Genomic DNA, 17,816 nt, shown 5'->3' with positions numbered 1-17,816 from the left:
GCTTCTGTCACTGAATAACTTAAGTCTACGTTTAATTGCTTTGAAGAGAATTTTAAATCCAAATCCTATGGGTGGGAAGTTAAACAGGGATGTGAAGAACTCTAGTATCTTTTTGATGCTTTCTGTGAAAAGGAGCTGCATTATTCATTTAAAGAAGCTATTTTAGTTTCCTTAATAATTGGGGGGAGAAAGATACAAGTTTTGCCTTGTATTGTGAAAAAGTTCTTTTCAGTTTCGAATTTCATTTTAAATTTTGGAAAAGCTTTGCTGGCATAGACAAAACTCAGGGAAGAAAAATTCATCATTACCAAACTCAGACAAATACAGGTTGACTATAAAAAGCTACAGGATTAAGGCTGTTGAATTTGAAAGTTTTGGTATAATTTAAATTTCTCTCAGTTTGAGGAATTTACAACCCTCATTCATTTTGAGAATTGGCATCTCAGAAGTGGAATTAGACCTTTAGAAATAAAGGAAGTATTAAATAGAATTTTAAAAGCAGTTCTATAAATCCGTTCCTGCAACAAAAAGTATTTTAGCTTCTGAGTTGTTAATAGATTTTTTCCCCAATGCTTTTGGCATTATGTTTGCATCCAAAAAGTTTTTGTTTATTTTTCTTCTTTGTTGGTTCATATTTTTTAATGTACAAAGTAGCATTTTACATGTAGATTGATGAGAACTAGGTTTTATAAAAGGACGTAGGAAAATAGAATGGAAAACATTTCTTCATGAAATTCATTCCTAGGAAGTAGAAGGGGCAGTAGAATGGTCTAAGTAGAATAAATACGGCTAAGGTATGCCCTACACAGAGTGCAGTAGACTCTGTGTCGTTGAAATATTTTCAGCACTGACAATAGCAGGTGAAGGAGTTATAGCCTTGTAATAATAAAAATAACAACAACAGAGGCAACAAGTACTATTTATACCGTGCACTTAAGTGCAAAGTACTTTACGTCATCCATTATAATTATCCATTGAGTTAGGTTTTATTATCCTTATTTTACAGAGGAAAGAAATGAGGATAGGGAAAAATTTTATGATAGCAAAGCTAGTAAAGGGGGACAGTTAAGATCCAAACACATTTCTTTCTGCCTCCAAAGCTTACATGCTTAAGCAAAAGTAAAGGATACAAGGTGTATTTTAAGGTGCATTTTGTTTTATACTTTGCAATATTAACATTTTATTGTAATTTACTACCTCCTTACTGGCAGGGTCATAGATCTTTAGCGAATTGAATTTTTCAGTTGACTAAGTATAGCTGCAGGACAAAGTGAGTGCTTCCATAAACACAAAATTAGAAATCATTCAGTGTATTAACCTCTTAAAACTTATAAAATAAGATAGTCCCCTAACAGCTATAAAATGAGAGCCTTCACATTTGGGAAGCTAGAATGGTTTTCCTCCAATTAAAAATGAGGTGGATATGTTATACGATGGTTTGATTCTAAGAAATTTTAGGATTCTATGTAATAGATATTGGCAATGATTATCTACTTAAAAAATAGAGAGATCCCCTGCCCCATCCATAGTTTCACTTTGCACAGTTTCAGTTCCCAGTGGTCCATTGCGGTCCAGAAGCAGATGACCCACCTTCTGATGGTCAGTAGTAGCCTAACGATACTGATCAAAATGCTTACATCATTCACCTCACTTCATGTTATCATGTAGGCATTTTATCATCTCACATCCTCACAAGAAGAAGGGTGACTATGGTACAGTAAGATATTTTGAGAGAGAGAGAGGCCACATTCACATAACCTTTATTACAGTATATTATTATAGTTCTATTTGATTATTAGTTGTTATTAATCTCTTACTATGCCTAATTTATAAATTAAACTTTATCATAGGTAAGCATGTATAGAAACAAAATATGTATAGGGTTTGGTACTGTCCTCAATTTCATGCGTCCACCGGGGATCTTGGAAAATATCCCTCCTGGATAAGAGGGCACTTCTGTAGGCACTTCCAGTTTCTGGTCTGGCATCTAAAGAGCCTGGAAGTCACCAAGCCTGTCCTCACAATAAAAAACTGAACAAACTGAAAATCAACAGTGTTTCTTAGATTCATCAGGGAATTGAGGTTGCAAGGAAAACCATTGCCTCCAGAATTGGGACAAACAGGCTGATACAGAGAATCAGAGCATACTGGAGGAGAAATTGCTGTGGGAACCGACACTCGGGTAGGAAACCCTAAACTAACTGATGAATTGCTGGAGGCTAAATGTGGACAAGCTTGAGAGTTAAAAACTTTGAGGTGGCCCCATTTTGGGTGGGTGGGGGCATACTTTCCTGGGTTTTACCTCCAGGATCTCTAGCAGATTCTCGCAATAAAGGTTGGAGAAAAATCTCCTTGTGCTTCTGGCAGGAGGAGGGGGAAGTGGCCATTTTGAAATATACCCAGAGCATCTCATTATCTTCTTAACAAGGCCTGCCTTCAAGAGAAACTTTTTCATCAGAGCCTAACTGACGTGGGGAAAAGGAAATATCCAACTCCAGCTCTCTCTAGCCTTCCAGGTGTGGGAAGGGGAATGCCCAGCCCTGCCTGCCTCTCATCTTCCTAAAGGAGGGAGAAACCACAAAACTGAGAAGCACTAGTGAAGGTCACACCAGTGGGGGGCAAAGTCTCCCTAGAAGACAGACCTAATCACAAAACTGTGGATGCTTCCCTGTCCTCCCCACCTTCACAATGGCCACCACACAGTAGAGCTCCTATATCATGATAGGGAAATACAACTAAAAGATTTTCCTATCTCAGACCTTATTTAAGAAGAAGTCTCTAGGGAAATCCAAATGAGGAGACAAAAAACAAGGACATCACAGAAAAATTGGGCCTCTGACACCGATAGCTACAGCAAACAGTAGTCACAACCTAAACTCCAGCTAGCTAAGCATAAAACCTCACTTTCAGGGCCTATTTACCTCAGTTTCTTTTACCCAGTACATCATGTCTGGCTTTCAACAAACATTTTAAGGCATATTAAAGGCAAACAATACCATTTGAAGAGAAAAACCCACTTTTAATATAAAGACACAGATAGATTAAAAGTAAAGGGGTAGAGAAAGAAAGACAACGCTAACACTAATCACAATAACCCTGGAGTAGCTGTATCACCATCAGACAAGCAGACTTCAGAGCAAGGAAGATTATCAGGAATAGGGATATTCCATGATGATAAAGGGACCAATTCTTTATGAAGACACAATAATCCTGAATGAGTGTGCAGTGGCATTTGGTTCTTGTTCCTGATTTTTTCCCCCCATACTCACAGTACTAGCCTCGTCTTGATTTTTAGTCACCAGCACTAGCTGCCCCATGCCATCTTTTAGCTGTTTGGACCCCAGCTCTGTGAAGCCCCTTTCCCAAGTACCAGTTCCAGTCACTTCCTTTTGCTCCCTCTTGGACTTACTAAATTGGTGTCACCTCAGTGCTTTCCTGCCTTTTCAGTTCTCCAATTTCTTATTTAAATTCTCTTTTGTAAAATAACTGATAAAAATGAACTCAAAATGGAGCACAGACCTAAATATAAAATGCAAAACTATAAAACTCCTTGAATATAACTAAGAGAATATCTAGGTAACCTTGGGTTTGGCAATGCCTTTTTAGATACACATCAAAAACACAATCCATGCAAAAGATCTGTACAACAGTATATATATACAAAGACCTATACATACGGCAGATAAGCCAACATCATATGTCTTTAGAGAATTTCAAATTCAAATAATGAGATAGAACTGTACACTCATTAGAGTGGCTAAAATCCAAAACACTGACAACACCAAAATCTAGAGAGAATGGAAATATGGGAATGTTCCTTCACTGCTGGTAAGAATGCAAAGTGGTAAAACTGCTTTCAAAGACAACTTGGCAGTTTCTAACAAAACTGAACGTGCTCTTACCATATAATCCACCAACTGAGCTGCTTGGTACTAACCGACTCTGCTGCTTGTAACCCTTCCTGAAAGATTAATAAATTGCCTATTTTTATTTGTTACCCTATAGAATATGTAGTGGGCTTGTTCATGCTCTCAGTCTGAGCCATTGTTGAATTTGATATTTGGTTTCTTGTATTTGTCCCAAATATCCAAGTACCACTTTCCTGGTATTGTGTGCAGACTTTCACAAAGAAATAAAAGTTTTATTCTTTAAAAGGTCCTACGTGACCACGTAGAGATAAAAACAACACTTCACTTAAATGTGGGAAGTGGACAGTCGGCTAGAAGTGCATTCTAGGTGCAGGTTGAGTCAAGTTTGTAGCTTACCAAAACAACAAAAATCAGAGGTGTTTGGGAATATAGTAAAAAACATGACTGTTAAGTTCACAGATGATAGGGCTCTGCTCTGTATGACACAGTGATTATCTTAGTCTCACAATCTAGTTGATGAGACAGGGCTCACCTAGAAATTAGAAGTTGTATGTGGAGCAATGGGTGCTAAATTTAATGGTAAAGGTGGTAATTGCTGTGGGATCCTGCCTGCTGTTGTGGGCTATGGGTTTGTGCGTCCAACCCCACAGGACCCCTTTCTATTTCTTGGCCTTGTTTCTGCATATATTTATAGTGGTGTATTGTAAAGGAGGGCTAGAACTCTAGGCATTTGACACTGTCCTTCTTGGCTCACGGGTCTAAGGATATTTGGCTGTGGATGGGCCAAAATGGGATGTAGAGACATTTCCTACATGGAATCAAGGGCTTTGAAGGAATGATGGAATTGGATATCTCTTGGCTTGATTTCTTTAATTCCTGTTCATATATATTATGAAATTATGACCATATGACCATAACATATGTTAAATATATATATTTAACGACATAAAACATTGAGAATGTTTTTGCAGGTCATTAAATATTCCCCCCAAAAAGGCTATTTCAATAGTTATACTCAAATTTATATTAACAAATCTCTGTTGTTGGACTTGTATGTTGTTTTCCATCTTTCCCTATTACTGACAGTGCTTTAGTGAGTGTTCTTGTTTCTGTGCACATCTGATTATTTTCTTTGACAAAATTTCTTTTTTTTTTTAAAGATTTTATTTATTTATTTGACAGAGAGAGCGAGAGAGGGAACACAAGCAAGGGGGAGTGGGAGAGGGAGAAGCAGGCCTCCCGCTGAGCAGGGAGCCCGATGCGGGGCTCTATCCCAGGACCCTGGGATCATGACGTGAGCCGAAGGCAGACGCTTAACGACTGAGCCACCCAGGCGCCCCTGACAAAATTTCTAGAAGTGAATTTTTTTGTGTGCGTGCATAAACATTTTACAAACTTTAGATAAATATTGCTAAATTATTCTCTAGGAAGGTAATTTCAATTATCCCATAGTGGTATATAAAAGTATCACTTTTGAACCATTCTTGACAACATGGATATTATACTTAAAATTGTTTTGATGATTTGCTATGTAAAAAATGCTGCCCTATGGTTTTAATTTATAGATCTTTGATGACAAGGGAAATTGAATATTTATTGGCTATTTATTTTTCTTTTGTGATTTTATGTGTTGTTGGTATGACTGTTGTTCTTTTTAAAGGGAATGTCTCTAGTATTTCATTCCCAGGTTCTAGAATCTCCCACTCAGATGAAGAATTGTATGAGTGAGGAAGAGGAAGTGCAGGATTGTAGTTGATGTGTGATCTGAAGCTAGGCTCTGTGGTTTGAACCCAGCTTCCTGGGGTTATCTTCCTAGCTGCTCCACCCTGGGAAAGAACTTAGATTGGCTCTAGCTAGTAAACTAGAAAAGGAAGAGCATCTTTTTTTTTTTTAAGTCATTTTATTTATTTTTTCATCATGATACATGTACTACTTCATCCCCATCACCTATTTCCCCCATCCCCCAACCCACATCCCCTCTGGTAACCAGCAGTGTGTTCTCTGTAGTTAAAAGTGTTTCTTGGTTTGTCTCTCTATTTCTCTCTCTTTTTTCCCCTTTTTTCATTTATTTTGTTTCTTTTTATTTAAATATATATAATGTATTATTTGTTTCAGGGGTATAGATCTGTGATTCATCAGTCTTACACAATTCACAGCACTCACCATAGCACATACCCTCCCCAATGTCTATCACCCAGCCACCCCATCCCTCCCACCCCCCTCCACTCCAGCAACCCTCAGTTTGTTTCCTGAGATTAAGAGTCTCTTATGGTTTGTCTCCTTCTCTGGTTTCGTCTAGTTTCATTTTTCCCAAAAGGAACAGCATCTTGAACCCATAGCAGTAACTTAGTTATGGAAGTAAAGATGGATAAGGCTCTCAGAGAGACGTAACCGTGACTGGCAGCTATACCCACAGAACGAACCCATTCCTAAAATAAGGTGTGAGTCAAGTGCTTTGTTGATTCACTGTTTTGAGACAGCTCTCTAAAACTTATGGTCATGATTTCTCACAAAATCATCTCACTGCAAATGACATAGATTCTGTTGAGAAAGGAAAGGCAAGAAAAGGCCAGAGGGAATTTCTAACATAATATAATGATTTTGGAATCTTTACCTATGATATTCTCTCCAAAAGGTTATTGAGTAGTAAGGCACAGTATGACTGATATAAATCGAGGGGATACTCTCTCACAAAACTGTCTTATTGCAAAAAAGGACAAAGACTCCTTTTACTCATTTTACTTTCTCCTTTAGTTTACCTAACAACTTTTGACCTACTTATTGATTTATTCCATGTTGGTGTTAAGAATTTAGCTTGTGATTTTAAAGTCACTCCTATTAAAATAATAGTGGCTTTCCTCACTCCTTCCAGAGACCTTGTCAAAAAATGTTATTTTTTCCACTTCAAATATAGATCTCGTCTACAAATACTGAAGTGATAATTAGGGCTTATGCAAGATTGTTTCATTTTAAAAATTGGCTGCTTTTTTTTTTTTTTTAAAGGAGTTACTCTCCCAAATCTTTCTTGTTCAAGAGTATAGCTTAAAAAAGAAGGCATTTTAAAGTCATGGCTTACATAAATGATTTAAGTAAGAAATGTGTGAGAGGAAAAGTGATAAGCATTACTCATTGACCCCTTTTGTGTTACTGGTTATATTTCTTATAAACACATTTCAGCATGTATCATTATTGTAGTTTTAGCACATAGCATATGGCAGCTTTCTAAAATTAGAATATATTCAGATTTCCCAGTGTCCTTTTACTAGGCCCCTAGAAAATCCAGGTGCACAACCAAAAATTAATAAAAGTGAGAGGATGTAATTGCCAAGTTGTTAAAAATTTCTTTTCTGCAGAGAAGCCTCAATAGTCAAAAGAAACTGCTCTAGCAGCATATTACTTAAGGTGAACTCTCTTGTGAGTTTTTTTGAAGTATGAAGGAAATCACATTTCTTTTTTGTTCAGGATAGCTGTTGCCATTTCTGATAGCTTTTCCAAAATTAGGTTCCTCATTTCATAAAATGAAATTTTCAGACTTCTTTCTGCTGCTCCCATTCCTGCATGCCCTAAATCTCTTCACATTCCCCCAGATCACATTCTTTCCTGAGTCCAGGACTTTGCTGTCGCCATTTCTTCTGCCTGAAATGCCCTCCCCACCCTTCTTTTTGTGGTTCATTTCTGCATTCTGAGTGGAGCTTTCCCTCTATGATAGCATTTATCACCGCTTGTACTGTGATTTGCTGTTTACCTATCTCCTTCATTCGACCAGGAGCACCTTGTGGGACCTTGTCCTACTCATCTTTGTATCCCCAGCATCTGACCTGATGCCTGGCACATAATAGATGCTCATTAAATGATGTTTGAGTCACTGAGCCAGCAATTTTAAAATATAAGCAATACTTTGCAGGCTTAGAAATGTTCTGCTCGTTCCACTTGATTGGCATCATTATCCTGCTGTGGTCTAAGGAAGCAAAAATGCCTTATCCTCAGTGGTTCTTCCTGACAGCTTTATATTTGAGGCCTTTGTCAGGCCCTAACTGAGAGACTTGATAATCTGCTACCAGGTGTTCTGTAATTCCTTTCCTTATTACTGTGACTAGCTTCCTCTGACTTCCCTGGGGTCATTTTATCTCAAGATGTGCCTTTTAATGCTGGCTGGAATAGATAGTGTGCCTCATTCAATAGGCTTTTATTACGCAGTTAAAGTAGAACAAACCATATGGTAGTTAACTAGATATGTAGCGGGTAATCAACTGGTGGCAAATAAACTGGCCTTGTAAATGCAACTGACTGTTTACTCAGGTGAGAGTTGGCCTAGCAGACATGTAAGTCCAGAGGAATATGGAAGGTAACTAAGTGGCATGGAATTAAAATCATGTGTTGCGTTGAACAAAGTACACCCAGTAAGAGGGGAATGATTTAGTGTTCAACAACCTAGAGTAATTAAAAAGATACATTAATTTGCATACTTTAAGGTCTTTTTATAGCACATCCGAGAACTAATGTAGACTTACAGCATGTAAGGACTGGCAAGAATATTAGGCATCATTTAAAACTCAACTTCCACATTTTAGAGATGAAATGACTTTAAGTGGTTCACATAAGAACACAGTGCTAGATGACATTAGGGTTAAAACCAGAATCTACATCTTCTGACCCCAGACCCAGTACTCTATATCATACTCTGTCGTCTCCTTATTTTTTAAGTATAGGAGAGGTGGATAAAATACGTGGCATTAGAATCATATGGACAAAAGTATTGGCATCAACAAATTACTGTTTACCATCAACCATAGCTGCTTGTCTTTAATGGAGGGAAATTCTGTCTAAAAGATCAGGGTGCTTCTTTTAATTATTATTCTTAACTTTTCAAATGTGGTGTTGAGTTTCAGGGATGAGCTGTATATGCCAAAAAGACATTTTAGATTTGGGAGTTCATCAGCTTCATTCACCGTAGGTTTTTCAGTCATTGCTGTGAACGATGACCTCAGAGGCAGGACTGGCTCTGCTTTCCTAGTGATAACTAGAGGCTGAAATTCTTTGTGGGAAAAAAAGGGAACCAAGTGATGCCAGCCATAAAACCGATTGTGTGTACCTGCTGTTTGTAGGGAGGGAATGGGCATTTCCTTGTTCTTACTGCTAACATCACAGCTGAGAAGGTGATGAGTATGTGAATTTCTTTAGGACTTAAAGATCTAGTTTTGGGAATTGTACACTGAGGGGTGGGAAAGGTATATTGTCTTGAAGTTTATTTTTACATATTATGTCTACCTTTTTTTTTTAAAGATTTTATTTATTAGACAGAGAGAGAGGGCGAGAGCGAGGGAGACAACAAGCAAGGGGAGCAACAGAGGGAGAGAGAGAGAAGCAGACTCTCCGCCGAGCAAGGAGCCTGATGTGGGGCTTGATCCCAGGACTCTGGGATCATGACCTGAGCTGAAGGCAGACACTTAACCAACTGAGCCACCCAGGCGCCCCTAATACTAAATCAGGGAAAAAGAAACATGGCATTTTAATGTTCTTCATGAAATAAGATAGGATGAAATGAAATGAATAGGATGCCTTTGCTTACTCCTTTATAGAATGAAAACATATAGAGAACATTGAAAAGGTGAAATAAAAAAAGAAAGCTCTTGTTCTTTCCCACATGGTGAAGGATTTTAAATTTAGGAATTATCGAGTCTCACAAGGTGAATACTAGTTCCAATCTCTGTTAGATTAAGCAACCGTGAACCGTGTTCCGGAAATGCTAGAGTTTAACCCAATTCTACTTTGCAGTTTATGTGTTAAATACTGGGTTTTTAGCTCCAAGGATGATTAACAACCCCAAATGGAAGGAAACAGTCTTAAAAGAGTAACCTTTCAAAGTTTCAGTTGGCATCACTAATAGGCAGTTTTTTGGTGACTGTAAAAGCTGAACACAGACTTTCTCTTCCTGTTTCTCTATAACTCTCTTCATTGAAAAATGTTCCCAGTTTAATTCTTTTAATTATATCATGTTTTCCTTGGGGTATGTGATAATGGTGTAATTTTTTCCCTTAGTATTGTAGATAAGACTGGTGCTTTGAATGAACGTGTTAGAAGTGTTTTAATTCCTTTGGGTAGATGTACTCCTTTTAATTACTTCTCTGGATTTGCTACAGCCCTAATAAAATTTCCTATTAGACGAAGATATGACAAATAAAATTTGGATATTTATAATACTGCCTAAATGTTATTAAATCACATATTTAGCGAAGATTGGCATTTTTGGTCAAATTAAAAAAAAATGCTAGCAAAAAAACCATCATGGACTAGACTGTTTGGATATAAGAGTACACAGAAATGAAAATAATACTTATAAACTGCTTTTAAATTTGTTTTTATTATTTTTTTAAAAGATTTATTTATTTTGGAGAGAGAGAGCACGAGCAGGAGGGGCAGACAGAGAGGGAGAGAGAATCTCAAGCAAACTCTGCACTGAGCATGGGGCCCAACATGGGGCCTGATCCCACAGCCCTGAGTTCATGACCTGGGCCCAAACCAAGAGTCAGACACTTAACCGACTGCACCACGCAGGCGCCCTGCTTTACAGTTTGTTTTTAAAATACAGTTTCTCCAGGGGCGCCTGGGTGGCTCAGTTGGTTGGGCCACTGCCTTTGGCTCAGGTCATGATCCTGGAGTCCCAGGATCGAGTCCCGTATCAGGCTCCCTGCTTGGTGGGGAGTCTGCTTCTCCCTCTGACCCTACCCCTCTCATGTTCTCTCTCTCTCTCATTCTCTGTCTCTCAAAAAAAAAAAAAAAAAAAAAAAATACAGTCCCATTACAAAAACTATTGGGGTAGTCCATGAAGTAAGTAATATTCCTACTTTTTTTTTTTTATCAATATGGCCTATTAATTTTGTGGCTAATCATAGTTTTAGTAAATTAAGCTATTTTTAGGTAAAGCTTTTCTTTTAATGAGTTCAAACTGCTTCATCCGTTTTCCTTCTCATCCCATGTTTCAGATGAGACATTGTAGAGAGGAAGGATTGTTTTTATTTTGTAATGAGGGACATGAGGTTTAAGGTGTTTATCCTGAACTCTGAGGCTGGACAGCAGATGGAGAAAGGAAAATTTTTCTGGCATTTTTTTGGGTGTTTCTGTCACATGTAGTCTTTGTGCTGGTGCTTAGGTAAACCCTTTTATATTTCCACTTCAAAAAAATTATTAGGCCAGGTATTATTTTACAATATTTGTTCCCTGCTGAATTTCATTCAGTTAATATTGGCCCATTTTATTTTCCTAACCAGTAGAGACCTGATGGTAGTATTTTTTTTTTTTTTTAAGATTTTATTTATTTGTCAGAGAGAGAGAGCATAAGCTGGGGGAGCACCAGAGGGAGAGAGAGAAGCAGGCTCTCCACTGAGCAGGGAGCCTGATGTGGGGCTCGATCCCAGGACCCTGGGGTCATGACCTGAGCCGAAGGCAGACACTTAACCGACTGAGACACCCAGGGGTCCCCAGATGGTAGTATTTCTATCTTAATAGTGTCAGCTCTTTTTTTCTGGCCTTGTATCATTCTCCAATTTAATAAATGCACTGTTTAATTTTTACCCATTTTGTTCCAGAGATGATCTAAAGTAGCTTACAAGACACAGAATATATACAAAACAACATCATTTAAAAGTAGGGCTATATGAAGAAAGAAAAGCAATAGTAGGGCTTTAAAATGGAGCTGGAATTAGACTGAAAAATCATACTGTCATGGCAAACATGAGTGAGTACAAGATGTCAAGTAAAAATGAAAGTACTCACATAGTTGATAGTACATATCATATAAAGGAAACTAATGATCAGATCAAGTGAAGTACAATTATTCTTGCTATTAAAACTAGACAGAATTTTATCTTGGCACCCTGTTATAATTGCATGAAAGAACTCATTTGATTGTAAGAAGGAGAAACTGACTCTCTATAACAATGGTATAAAGATACTGGTTTTCTCCAGGGGCAGACTCTTCTTGGAACATTAAAAGGATGTTTGGACTCCTCGAATATTGTTTTTGTCACTTGAACTTTTGCTAAATACTTGGGAGGTCATGAGCCTGAGATTGTCTTCTCTGACAGAGATGGAAATATATCTGTTCATAATTGCCCATTGCACGCAGACCCTTTCCTCTGAACCACAGTGGACTCAGAATGTGTTCCCTGTCTTCATTTAAGGTCTTGATAAAGATGTTGAACAGGATAGGACCAAAGACCTTATCCCACTCGAGTGGGCTTCTCTTCTAATCTGGGGTCCAGCTGAGGCTGGAGAGTAGGGGGGGTGTTTATGGACCAAAGTTCTGAAATCTCATGAAGGATTTTATAGATCAGGAAACTCCTTTGTGTGTAGCTTTCATCGGATTTGTAAAGAACTACAGATTTCCCCCCAAAAGGTTAAAAAGCACAGCATTGGAGACTTCTAAGGATTGTCAAGCCATCAAGTACTTCTGTGATTCTTCAAGTACTTATCTACCTGTCTGCTACCTATCATAGCAGACTCCCTGTCTGTTTTCTTCATTGCTATATCTAGTAGGTGCTTAATTTGTATTTGTTGATTTTAAGTGAATGTATCCAAGGCACATTTCCCTGCTAAGTCTGTACAGCTCTTTCATGAGGAACTTGGTCAGGTTCTTTGTGAAATCACACACTGCTTTTCTCTGGGCCTGCCAGTGTGCTAGCCTGATCTGCAGATTAGTGCAGTCCATGCTGCATGGTGTGGTCTGGGGGAAACTTGTACTGGTGCCTCACAATATTCTTTTCTCTGTTTCATGACCTTACAAACTATCTGTTTAATAATCCATTTTAGAATAATGTTGTGATCCGAGCCCCTATTTTGAAAAGGAGTCTATTTCCCTCTCTCCATCTGCTGACATCGCTACCATTTTTCACTTGATTATAATTCTGTGACCATATTATCAGGCTCTTTAGGAATCCTCGGATATCAGGAGCGCCTGGGTGGCTCAGTCGGTTAAGCGTCTGCCTTAGGCTCAGGTCATGATCCCAGGGTCCTGGGATCTAGCCCCACATCGGGTTCCCTGCTCAACAGAGAGCTTGCTTCTCCCTCTGCCGCTCCCCCTGCTTGTGCTCTCTATCTCTCCGTCAAATAAATAAATAAAATCTTTAAGAAGGAAAAAAAAAAGAATCCTGGTATATCATTTTGTCTATGGCCTAGTATTAGAGAATCCATCTCTTCTTGGAATTCAGTTTCTCCTTAACCATATTAGTACTGCCCTTTCCTTCTTGCTGATGGGGAAGTCAGGAGCAAGATGGAGTCGAACTGCTGTACTTGTTTCTATCATCTGTGTCAAGCAGTGCTGATTACCATTTCCGAATTCTCCGTCAGCAACAGCAAAATCACCCCAGAAACCACTCTTTCATCATCTGTAGCATTTTGTATATGACTCCTCTCATTCCAATTTTGTGCCTTTTGACACACCTCTGAAGGTTTCATGTGACTCTCATTTTGTCCTAGATCATACTTGTCTGTCTTTTGTGTGAGCCCTTGTGAGATACGCAGAACCACATAGTTACCCATGTTATCACCTCTTACACTTTTCTTTATGTGCTCTTCTGTTCATTGTCAAGGTGGTCCGTTCTCCTATTGTCAGAATGGGGGTTTTGAAAGTCTCTTAAGTTTGTCATTTAGAGTTTCTGACCACTTGATCCTGCTTCTTTTTTTCTCAACTTTTTGAAATCTGCTCTTCTTCAAAGACCAGGATACATTTCTTTGTATGTCCAGGATTCAGTTCCTGGTCTAGTACAAATTCCAATTTTACATTGTCACTTTCTCTCAGGGTTCCATTATTTCTACTTTACCAAGTTTATCCTTATTGGTTAGAGGTCCAGAATCATGATTTCTCTCACGTTTTCCTTCTGAAATATAGAACTTGTCAGAAGGCAATATAGAATTTATCAGAGGAATATGATGAACAGAAGATATTCAGATAATTAGTGCCTCTCATGATATGACTATCTTATTTCTCAGAAATGTTGACATTCTATTAAAAGTATGTCCTCTACATCTTTAGTTTGGTGAGCACTCATTATATGGCCATTAGTGTGATGTTCTTCCTCCTTTTGAACTCACATTAGATATACTTCACCACATTTCATCACTAGGTCTGTGGCTTCCCGGGCACATGCATATTTTTCTTGAGATAGCATGTTCTTCTGTCAGCTTGTTTTCACTGAACATTGTAGAATATCTCAGGTTTCAGTAATGACTGTGCAATCATATTTACCCCTGTTGTTAAGGTTCCAAATTCTTTAATAGCCACTCATCTTTTCAGTCTTTGCACTTTTGTGTATAGACATCTAAGACCATATATAATTTGTTCCAGGCCCTTTTAGCTTCCATGCCATTGTATCTTTTATTTTTGTACTAATCATATCATCCCTAGCATGAAGCTTAATACAATATGCACCTTCTTGCTCCTTTGGAAATTTTTTCCCCCCTTTTTTGGATTCTCAGGAAGGATACCCTGCATGCTGACCTCCCTTTTGCGCCACATTTTCTCTTCATCTTACCATCTTACCATCCAGAGCACCTCTGCATCTAATTTGTAATGTTTTCTGTTATTGCTCATGCTTCCCTCTTCCATTTTTCTGGTCTTCCACAGCTTTTCCTAATTTGGGGTCAGGGTTTTTCATGATTCCAGACATTACTGCTTATTGTTGTTGGTTTTTTTATTTTTTGGCAAAAGAATTACATTCATCCTAACCTGTGTTGAACGTTAAAATGACTCAGGAAAGAACCCTGCCGTGTGATTCCTCCCCTTGCTCCCAAAACAGGCCTCACCTTGTGTCACAGTGAGGTTGGCAGGGTTGGGCCCATTTTTTGTGGCGATCGCGGATTCAGGTTGTCACTAAAACAAAATTAAAAAAAATGAGAAAGTTATTGCCTTGCAGCTCCTCTGTTCCCTTACCTGAGATATAAATACTGTTTGCCAAGTAAAAACAAAAGCATTGTCGCCCAAGGATTAATTCTTATCCTTCTCTGAGCTTTAAAATAAAACTTTTCGGAATGATAAACTAAGAAGGGTACAGGGCAGAGAAAGCCTTTTTAAAACAAAGTTCAAATCAATAATAATTAACATTTCCTAGCCTCTATTTTCCTGCTAATGACTGAAGACAAGTACTAATTAGAGATGCCTCAAGTGTCTGGGTTTCTAGATGAACCAGATGGTGCTGCGTAGCAACTGTGCCTGGTGCCCCGGGAAGACTCTGGGTTGTTCTTAGCTACCTGTCCTCCATCTTGCTCTTGTCTGAGGACATTTAAATCTGCTCACTGCTTTGCACTGAGACTGTTTCTTTCTAAAGAAACAGTTACTTTGTAACAGTAAGGCCGCTGTTAGAGGCCTTGGGGGGGAGATACAGATTGCAGTGATGGGGAATCCCTTGCCTCCCTCTAACTCATTCTCAGATGAATGCAGGTATGCATCTCTACCCACTGTTTCCCACTTCTGATTCCAGGAGGCACATTTCTGCCATGGTTAGTGAGTGCTCTTGTGAGCTTTTATTTTTACTTTTTTCTTAACAAGCTCATTTTACTCCTCTTTTTCTTTTCAGATTTCCTTTAGCTCTTATGTTATCGCCTGATCTCACTAGACTGTTCCTGCCCACCCCCCACCCCCCCCCCCACGTTGCTTCCTCCTTACTGTTCTTTCTCCAAATCACACAAGACCAGCAGAGAAGGCTTCAGTCCCTTCAGTAGCTTGCATTAAGATAGTTCTGCCTCTCTGGTTTTTTTAAACCCTTTTCACAGATTGTCTGAAAACATATGTTTTCTTCTTTCAGTTTGTACTTCAAATATTTTCTTCCTTTGCTATTAACTCTGCTAACCGACTCTGAGAAAGCTTTGATTTTTGTATAGAAGTTTTCAATACTGTTGAGTGTTGATGTTTGGACAAATGCTGCACATGCGTTTTCTACAATAGGAAAATCACTTCTATCAGGATGACAAAGCACAGAACTGATTACATTTAACCAGATTCTTGCTTTCCATCAGAGTTCTTTTGTCAGGACACATTCTGTCACCCTATTTGTTGTGAAATCATGATGTCATTGCCCTCGATAAAGAAACTTTGTCTTCATTTGGTGTTTTGGGGCAAAACTTTATTTTTTTGGAATCAGAAGACAATAGTGATTGGTTACCATCAGCATTTCTGGTTTAAGTGAGAAGTATTACTATTTTTTTTTCTTTTCCATTACGTTTCTTGTCCTTGCTGAAGGGCAAAGGCAAGGAGACTGATTAGGAAGCTGCTGTAGTAATTCAGGCAAGAGATATGAGGGCCTGGACTTTTGGAACAGCATCAGGAGAATAATTCGTATTATCTTTAAAAAGCGTAGGCAAAAGAGTTTCCTTAATTCATTTCATAATGTCGTAAGCGCTGTTAGAGTTTACAAACCACAGTTTTTCTTTGAGTTCCTGTTTGCTTTTTAACATGTCCTTTGGTACATGTCTAACTAATTAAGGAATTTATGACATCCTCCACTTAATGTATTCCCCAGTTTGGGAACCTCCTTACTTCGCGTCTGCTGCATCTTAAAAAAAAAAAAATTCTGTAGGTTTTTCACCCCTTGATTATAGAAATGAAATGAAAGAAAAATAACTTGTACTGTTACCCAGAGGCAATAATTATTAGCATTTCCTTGTATTTGCTTTCAGGTTTTTTGTAGGTGTAGAGATAATTGTGCCAAAGAACATATCTGTAAATATTTATTTGTACAAAAATCTTTCATTTTTATGAAACATTAAATTATGTGTCATAAGTATGGAAACTAAAGTATTGATCCATCATGTGGATGTACCATATATATTTTACCATTAGCCTATTGTGGACGACTTAGGTTGTTTCCAACTCATTATTATTTTACCAAATGCTGTGGCCAATATTTTCATGAATAATAAGTCTTCATATAAATCCTCAGGATAATGGGTTAATGGATAAACAAGTTTTTGAAGTCCAGAGCCTCTTTGAAGGCTTGAATTAAATATGTATAAAAATATGAATGAACTCTGATGGCTAAAATTCCAACTATTTGAAGAAGTAGTGATAATGCCTAGCTGCTCCGCATTTCCTATATCCACCTCCTCTTTCCCTGGTCACCACCCTGAGTTGGAAATACCAGAGCATAGAGAGGCCTTAGGGGGGGAGATACAGATTGCAGTGATGGGGAATCCCTTGCCTCCCTCTAACTCATTCTCAGATGAATGCAGGTATGCATCTCTACCCACTATTTCAGCTTGGATCCCCCCATGTTTACTGACTCTTACTTGGAATTTTTGTTTGATTTTGGTTAAGATCCTTCTAATTATTGGGGTGCCTGGGTGGCTCAGTCGTTAAGCGTCTGCCTTCGGCTCAGGTCATGATCCCAGGGTCCTGGGATCGAGCCCTACATCGGGCTCCCTGCTCGGCGGGAAGCCTGCTTCTCCCTCTCCCACTCCCCCTGCTTGTGTTTCCTCTCTCACTGTGTCTCTCTCTGTCAAATAAATAAAATCTTTAAAAAAAAAAAAAAAGAACCCTCTAATTATCATTGAAGATAGCTTTTATCTACCACATTCTTTTTTTTTTTTTTTTTTTTTTTTCAGCTATGTGGGAGCAGTGCAAAATAACTAAAATGACTCTTGTAACCCCTGGTATTCTTTCATTGGAGGAGGAGTATGGTATGGGCATACAGGGTAAAATAGCATAAAAAGTGCAACTTGACCTCGAAACTTCTGGAGAGTTCAGTTATTAGTTTAGTAGGCATGTGCAACTCACCTTGCACAAGTTAGTTCATTTAAGCAAATAGTTCTTTGCTTTGGGTATGGTATATATTGAACTGAGCACCCAGCAGTCTTCAAGATAATAGTTTTTCTTGGTACCAGAAAGATAATTCTTTGACCCCAACAGCATTAACCTTAGTTTTTCTTGATCATTGTTATTCTGAGGTTCTTTTTATA

The 17,816-nt window shown here is 38.4% G+C and overlaps 1 protein-coding gene across 4 annotated transcripts in view; it reads left to right on the top strand.

Annotated features, from left to right (window-relative positions):
* The window catches only part of OXCT1 (3-oxoacid CoA-transferase 1), a 171,800-nt gene that overhangs the window by 39,059 nt on the left and 114,925 nt on the right, over positions 1-17,816 (top strand). The window lies entirely within an intron of this gene.

The sequence above is a fragment of the Halichoerus grypus genome, chromosome 2 (assembly GCF_964656455.1).
Source record: "Halichoerus grypus chromosome 2, mHalGry1.hap1.1, whole genome shotgun sequence".
NCBI classification, from domain to species: Eukaryota; Metazoa; Chordata; class Mammalia; order Carnivora; family Phocidae; genus Halichoerus; species Halichoerus grypus.
The sequence above is the reverse complement of the archived record's forward strand: the minus strand, read 5'-3'. Positions and strand labels throughout refer to the sequence as shown.